Source organism: Neophocaena asiaeorientalis, unplaced genomic scaffold (genome assembly GCF_003031525.2).
Source record: "Neophocaena asiaeorientalis asiaeorientalis breed wild unplaced genomic scaffold, Neophocaena_asiaeorientalis_V1.1 scaffold226, whole genome shotgun sequence".
Classification (NCBI taxonomy): Eukaryota; Metazoa; Chordata; class Mammalia; order Artiodactyla; family Phocoenidae; genus Neophocaena; species Neophocaena asiaeorientalis.
The window spans coordinates 2,080,337-2,088,946 of record NW_020173037.1 but is presented as its reverse complement, the minus strand read 5'-3'; positions in this window follow the sequence as shown (position 1 = coordinate 2,088,946).

Sequence of the window (8,610 nt, the reverse complement as noted above, 5' to 3'; positions counted from 1 at the left end):
TTTTTTTTTTTTTTTTTTTTTTTTGTGGTACGCGGGCCTCTCACGTTGCAGTCCGCGGCACGTGGGATCCTCCCGGACCGGGGCACGAACCTGTGTCCCCTGCATTGGCAGACGGACTCTCAACCACTGCGCCACCAGGGAAGCCCCGAGGAAAACATTTAATATTAATGTTTTTTTTTTTTAGTTAGTTAAATGTTGCATCCTCAGAAGAATTTCACACCCAAAATGAAAATGCAATGTCACACATTTATATGATGTCCTTGATTCCATGCTAAGTGGGAAGATTTGCCTAAATGTTGAGAGTTGTGACAGTCTTTGAAAAGCCCAGAGAAAGGGATTTGAGAAGGTTTTTTTGTTTTTTTTTTAAATTGAAGTATAATTGACTTACAGTATTGTATTCGTTTCAGATGTACAACATAGCAATTCGATATTCTTATACATTACAAAATGATCACCATGATGTATAGTTACCATCTGTCGTCATACAAAGATATTAAAATGTAATTGACTATATTCCCCACACTATACCTTTCATAACCATGACTCATTTATTTTATAACTGGAGGTTTGTATCTCTTAATCTTCCTCACATATTTCATTCACCACCCCCCTTCCCTCTGGCAACCACCTATTTGTTCTCTGTATCTATGAGAGTGTTTCTGTTTTGTTATGTTTGTTCATTTGTTTCGTTTTTAAAATTCTACATGTAAGTGAAATCCTACAGTATTTGTCTTTCTTTGTCTGACTTTTTTCACTCAGCATAATACTCTCCAGGCTCACCCATGTTGCTGCAGATGGCAAGATGTTATCATCCGAGCTGATCTCCCTCTGCTATGCAGCTGCTTCCCACTAGCTATCTACCTTACGTTTGGTAGTGTGTATACGTCCATGCCTCATTGATTGATTTGTGGATAGTGAAGAATCCTTGCATTCCTGGGATAAACGCCACTTGATCATGGTGTATGATCCTTTTAATGTGCTGTTGGATTCTGTGTGCTAGTATTTTGTTGAGAATTTTTGCATCTATGCTCATCAGGGATATTGGCCTGTAGTTTTCTTTCTTTGTGTCATCCTTGTCTGGTTTTGGTATCAGGGTGATGGTGGCCTCGTAGAATGAGTTTGGGAGTGTTTCTCCCTCTGCTATATTTTGGAAGTTTGAGAAGGTTAGGTGTTAGCTCTTTTCTAAATGTTTGATAGAATTCTCCTGTGAAGCCATCTGGTCCTGGGCTTTTGTTTGTTGGAAGATTTTTAATCACAGTTTCAATTTCAGTGCTTGTGATTGGTCTGTTTACATTTTCTGTTTCTTCTGGGTTCAGTCTCAGAAGGTTGTGCTTTTCTAAGAATTCGTCCATTTCTTCCAGGTTGTCTATTTTATTATATATAGTTGCTTGTAGTAATCTCTCATGATCCTTTGTATTTCTGCAGTGTCAGTTGTTACTTCTCCTTTTTCATTTATAATTCTATTGATTTGAGTCTTTTCCCTTTTTTTCTTGATGGGTGTGGCTAATGTTTTATCAATTTTGTTTATCTTCTCAAAGAACCAGCTTTTAGTTTTATTGATCTTTGCTATCTTTTCCTTCATTTCTTTTTCATTTAATTCTGATCTCATCTTTATGATTTCTTTCCTTCTGGTAGCTTTGGGATTTTTTTGTTCTTCTTTCTCTAATTGCTTTTGGGTGTAGGGTTAGGTTGTTTATTTGAGATGTTTCTTGAGGTAGGATTGTACTGCTATAAACTTCCCTCTTAGAACTGCTTTTGCTGCATCCCATAGGTTTTGGGTCTTCGTGTTTTCATTGTCATTTGTTTCTAGGTATTTTTTGATTTCCTCTTTGATTTCTTCAGTGATCTCTTGGTTATTTAGTAGTGCATTGTTTAGCCTCCATGTGTTTGTATTTTTTTACAGATTTTTCCCTGTAATTGATATCTAGTCTCATAGCGTTGTGGTCAGAAAAGATACTTGATATGATTTCAATATACTTAAATTTACCAAGGCTTAATTTGTGACCCAAGATATGATCTGTCCTGGAGAATGTTCCATGAGCACTTGAGAAGAAAGTGTATTCTGTTGTTTTTGGATGGAATGTTGTATAAATATAAATTAAGTCCATCTTATTTAATGTGTCATTTAAAGCTTTTCTTTCCTTATTTATTTTCATTTTGGATGATCTGTCCATTGGTGAAAGTGGGTTGTTAAAGTCCCCTACTATGGCTGTGTTACTGTCGATTCCCCCTTTTATGGCTGTTAGCATTTGCCTTATGTATTGAGGTGCTCCTATGTTGGGTGCATAAATATTTACAATTGTTATATCTTCTTCTTAGATTGATCCCTTGATCATTATGTAGTGTCCTTCTTTGTCTCTTGTAATAGTCTTTATTTTAATGTCTATTTTGTCTGATGTGAGAATTGCTACTCCAGCTTTCTTTTGATTTCCATTTACATGGAATACCTTTTTCCATCCCCTCACTTTCAGTCTGTATGTGTCCCTAGGTCTGAAGTGGGTCTGTCGTAGACAGCATATATACGGGTCTTGTTTTTGTATCCATTCAGCCAGTCTGTGTCTTTTGGTTGGAGCATTTAATCCATTTACATTTAAGGTAGTTATCAATATGTATGTTCCTACTACCATTTTCTTAATTGTTTTGGGTTTGTTATTGTAAGGCTTTTCCTTCTCTTGTGCTTCCCGCATAGAGAAGTTCCTTTAGCATTTGTTGTAAAGCTAGTGTGGTAGTGCTGAATTCTCTTAGCTTTTGCTTGTCTGTAAAGGTTTTTTCTGTTTGTTTGTTTTTGTTATTTTGCGGTACGCGGGCCTCTCACCGTTGTGGCCTCTCTCGTTGTGGAGCACAGGCTCCGGATGCGCAGGCTCAGCGGCCATGGCTCACAGGCCCAGCCACTCCGTGGCATGTGGGATCTTCCTGGACTGGGGCACAAACCCGTGTTCCCTGCATCGGCAGGCGGACTCCCAACCACTGCGCCACCAGGGAAGCCCTGTCTGTAAAGGTTTTAATTTCTCTGTTGAATTTGAATGAGATCCTTGCTGGGTAGAGTAATCTTGGTTGTAGGTTTTTCCCTTTCATCACTTTAAATATGTCCTGCCAGTTCCTTCTGGCTTTCAGAGTTTCTGCTGAAAGATCAGCTGTTAACCTTATGGGGATTCTCTTGTATGTTAGTTGTTGCTTTTCCCTTGCTGCTTTTAGTATTTTTTCTTTCTATTTAATTTTTGATAGTTTGATTAATATGTGTCTTGGCATGTTTCTCCTTGGATTTTTCCTGTACGGGACTCTCTGCACCTCCTGGACTTGACTGACTATTTCCTTTCCCATATTAGGGAAGTTTTCATCTATAATCTCTTCAAATATTTTCTCAGTCCCTTTCTTTTTCTCCTCTTCTTCTGGAACCCCTATAATTCAAATGTTGGTGTGTTTAATGTTGTCCCAGAGGTCTCTGAGACTGTCCTCAATTCTTTTCATTCTTTTTTCTTTATTCTGCTTTGCAGTAGTTATTTCTACTATTTTATCTTTCAGGTCACTTATCCGTTCTTCTGCCTCCGTTATTCTGCTATTGATTCCTTCTAGAGAATTTTTAATTTCATTTTTTGTGTTATCCATCATTGTTTGTTTGCTCTTTAGTTCTTCTAGGTCTTCTAGTTCTTCTAGACCTAGGTCTAGGTGTTCTAGATTGTTAAACGTTTCTTGTATTTTCTCCATTCTATTTCCAAGATTTTGGATCATCTTTACTATCATTACTCTGAATTCTTTTTCAGGCAGACTGCCTATTTCCTCTTCATTTGTTTGGTCTGATGGGTTTTTACCTTGCTCATTCATCTGCTGTGTATTTCTCTGTCTTCTCATTTTGCTTAACTTACTGTGGTTGGGGTCTCCTTCTCCCAGGCTGCAGGTTCATAGCTCCCGTTGTTTTTGGTGTCTGCTCCCAGTGGGTAAGGTTGGTTCAGTGGGTTGTGTAGGCTTCCTGGTGGAGGGGACTGGTGCCTGTGTTCTGGTCGATGAGGCTGGATCTTGTGTTTCTGGTGGGCGGTACCTCGTCTGGTGGTGTGCTTTGGGGTGTCTGTGAACTCATTATAATTTTAGGCAGCCTCTCTGCTAATGGGTGGGGCTGTGTTCCTGTCTTGCTAGTTGTTTGGCATAGGGGGTCCAGCACTGTAGCTTGCTGGTCGTTGAGTGGAGCTGGGTCTTAGCATTGAGATGGAGATCTCTGTGGGAGCTTTGGCTGTTTGATATTACATGGAGCCAGGAGGTCTCTGGTGGACCAATGTCCTGACCTCGACTCTCCCACCTCAGAGGCACAGGCCTGACACCTGGCAGGATCACCAAGGCCCTGTCAGCCACGTGGCTTCAGCAAGGATTTCAACTAAACGTGATATTCAGACTTCCTGATATGACTTGCCAGGAATGCAGAGAACATGCAGCCACTGAGCTTCTCAGTTCCTTCCTCTTTTAAACTTCTTTGCCCTTCACTGCTGTACATCCACAGCTATCTGCACGTAGGCCTTCACTGAGAATCACTCTGGAACAGACTCATTATCTAGAAAAACGTCTGGGAGAAACCACAGCAAGCCAGCTTCTTAGTAGTTGCAGCCGTAACAGCAAGCTTGTTCTTCCCTGTGGATGGGGCAACAAGTAGTCTTGCAGGTGTGAGGGCGCCTCCTGGGCCTCAGGAAACTAGCTTCTTGTCGCCCTTGCTGTGGACGAGGCACCGACACTGTGGTCTGCAGTCTCACTATGTCATGTTTAGATGTGTGTGCTTAATTTATCCTTCTTGGTGTCCTTTGACACACGCTCAACTTATCTTTTGGCTTTTTGATAACGGCCACTCTAACAGGTGTGAGGTGATATCTCATTGATGCGTGTTTCCCTGGTGATGAATGACGTTGAGCATCTTTGCATGGACCTGTTGGTCATGTGTAGGTCTCCTTTGGAAAAATGTCTATTCACCTTACACGCCTGAGTCTCTCATCATTGTTTGCTCTTGAGAGAACTGACCCTTGCAGCACTTCCTCTGCTATGACCTCTGTTGCCACTGCTATTAAGCTCCTGATCACATTTCCTAGTGGACTCAGAGTCCGGCTGCATGTTGCCGTTCCAGCCGAAGCTGCTCTGCATGGTCGGCAGCTTTCTTCGTCCTCTGCTTCTCCATTTCTTCAAAGAATTCTTGACTGCTCTTGGACTTAGATATCACTTTCATATTCGTCTTCATTATACATGTTCAGTGTACATTTTTGTATCTTCATTTATCCTAGAAACTCAGAATTAAAATTACTAATGACATCTTTGCTTGTATTTCTTCTCGTCCACTCAACAGAAGAATAATCAAATGTTATTCCAAGATTTCTACTTTGCTAATGGTCGAGCCAGTTTCTTATTCCAGAATTTCCATTTCTGTTCATAAAAAGTTCTCACACTGAAACCCTGGAGTCCTCTTTTATTTCCCTTCTCTCTCGTCTTGTATGTTGACCTTTGATTCTCCGCTTCCTCCCCCTCCCTGTTCCTTGACATGCGCCTCTCCATTATGTGGTGCCTGCAGTTGCGCCGAGCGGGTCTTCCGCACCGTCCTTTCCCGTCTCTCGTTCACTCTTTGCATCTCTGTCAGATTTATCTTCAGCCGCTTTTCTCTCAGTGTCCGGCGTGCCGTGCCACTGTCGGGGTGGAACCAGCCTCTCCCTTCTTGTTCTCAAGGTGCTGTGTGGCCTCATCAGATGATCACCTCCTTTTACTTCCGTAGAGCATATAATCCTTCAGTGAGGTTCGTTTTTTTCTGCTATGATTTATGCTGTTTTCCCATCACTGGCCTCTTTCTCATGTTCCCCTCCCTGTAAACGTTCCTCAAGACACAAATCAAGTTCTTTTACCATGTTCCCTGACAATTTCAGTCCAGAGGATCTCTGTCGCTCCAGCTAAAACACTGGGCTGCATCCCACTGTTTAGAATATACCGTATGCCACGTGGTACTGTGGTTGTTTCACAAGTGCGGGTCCTGGTTCACACGCGTTCTGTGCACTCAGTGGGCACAGGTACTGCGATGGTCTCGGACACGAGCATAGGTGACACGGGCCCACCTGGAGCTGCAGGAGCTCTCATGGAGCCATTCACATTTCAGATTCACATTTCACCCCCCAGAAGCTCTTACTTATTTAATATGAAAGTTGGCCCTTATTTCTTATTTGTGCTGAGAAAAGATTAGCGTGTTAAAGAAACCTGTACCAAAGCCCAGACAAGACAGACACACTTCCTGGGACCTCTAGGAGGAGCACGGTTAAGAGACGTCTCTGTAGCCTTGGCGAGGTTTTCTGGAGACACAGCCTCACCCGTGACGGGAAGATAAATGGAGGGACTAACTCTGCTAAGCAGAAGCAATCTGCCAACGTCAGCATTAACCGAAACCCAGCTACGTTCCTTTAGATTTTGCGCTAACCTCGACAGGAGGTGCGTGGAGAACAAAAACGGCTCTTTGCCTTTAGCTGTTAACTTCCAAGGGCTCAAAACATAAAGCCATTAATATATTATTGATTGGATGCTGATCCTGGAAAACTGGAAGCAACAGTTACAATTTTCTAGACGGCAATTAATCTCAGTTCTTCCTCTGAAGCTAGTTGAAAGGTTGTCACGAGGTAGGAAAGAGAACAAGTTTGTATAAAAATGTCCCTGGTGAAACATAGAAAGAGCAGTTACACATATAATTATATTATCACTCACCTTGATGTGCCATACAGAGCTAGTGTGATAAATTTTATTCTGCACTCACATTTTAGAAATAGCAAACCTACCACTCTGATAAAGAAGCTAGACCAAATCTTAGAAACCATGAGCGAGACACAGCCAAGTCCATCAAAAATGGCGAGGAGGGGCTTCCCTGGTGGCTCTAGCTCTCTGAGTGATATTTGATTTGTATATATATATATATATATATATATATATATATTTATATAAAAAATTATATATATGTGTTGTTTTTGGTTTTAAACTCATTTGGGTACAATAAAAGCAGTTCGTACATTATGTAATTCACATTTGCTTCAGCAAGTACTTTAATATATTTCAGCAAATTACAGTTATGGTATGGGAATCATATTTTATTGATTTTGTTGAGGTAGAGCAGTGGTTCTTCACTGGAGATTTTTATAAGAATCACCTGGAGAATTTGTGGAAAAAAAACAATGACTGTGTGACCCCAGCCCAATTAAGTCAGAATCTCTCAGAGTGGGTGCCTCAAATCCACAGTAAAAAAAAAAGTTCTCCAAGCAATTGTAATGTTCAACCGGGGTTGAGACTTAGTGATGAAAGGTTACATTGAGCTGAAATGACTTCCTAATACTGTTCTAGTTACTTTTGTATTTTTTTCTCCAAAGAAATAAGAGAGCTGCAAATGCTAGAAAAAACGAAAACTAGGTAATTAGAGCTTTTTGATAATTGGGATAGATGATAAATAAGAGTCAACAGCCTCAAGTTCTAAGCTTTTGATAGCTTCTAATTCTTTTCTTTGTCCAACTTTGGTCTTGAACTAGGGCCATAGAGGTACTTTAACTCTTTTGGGGCACTGAGTGTCTGTTTAATACGTAACTTATACAGATTAACTGATCCCCAGTGTCGTGAACAGCTAAAGCCCCTTTGGCAGCATCTACCACCAAGCGGTGACTTACAGTACAGCCCATGTCAAGAGCAGGGGTGGTTTTGTGACTTGAGGCAAATTCTGTCATTTCTTCGTATTTCTCATCTCATTTTGGCAAATGAGAGTAATACTGTCATCTCTAGGGAATGCTAATATTTTAAAACTAATTTCATCTAGAAATATACCAGGATAGAATGTCAATTTAAAGTAAAATGAGGAGCCATGAAAAGTTCTAGTCACTTATCACAGTGGATTTTCTATCAATCCTTTTACTTTGAAGGAGAAATATAAGTGAAAGTATATTCTTAGAAAGACTGTTATTTATGTCTGTCAAAGCCAAGATTCTCAGGGACTCAGGCTTAAATGCCAGTTTATCTGATCAATGGGCCAAGTGAAAATCAGCTTCCTTCTAGAGTTGACTTGAACTTATATTTCTAATCAAAAGTGGCTCTGCAACATAGAGAATGAACTTGAGGACATGGGGAGGGGGAAGGGGAAGCTGGGAAGAAGTGAGAGAGTGACGTGGACATATATACACTACCAAGCGTAAAATAGATAGCTAGTGGGAAGCAGCCACATAGCACAGGGAGATCAGCTCTGTGCTTTGTGACCATCTAGAGGGGTGGGATAGGGAGGGTGGGAGGGAGACACAAGAGGGAAGGGATACGGGGATATATGTATACGTATAGCTGATTCACTTTGTTATACAGCAGAAACTAACACACCATTGTAAAGCAATTATACTCCAATAAAGATGTTAAAAAAAGTTACTTAGGGGGTTTCAAAAACTATTATATATCTTTATTAATATAAAAACTTGAACCACGTGAGTACTTGAAACTCTCATGAAATTTAAAGTAAGGGAAGAGAGAGGAACTAATAGAAATAGGATGTCAAGATAGTCACAATTTTTAAGTGTCAGTCCGTATTATGTGTTTTATGTGTTATATCTATATAAATGGTATTTTTTTTTTTTTTTTTTTTTTTTT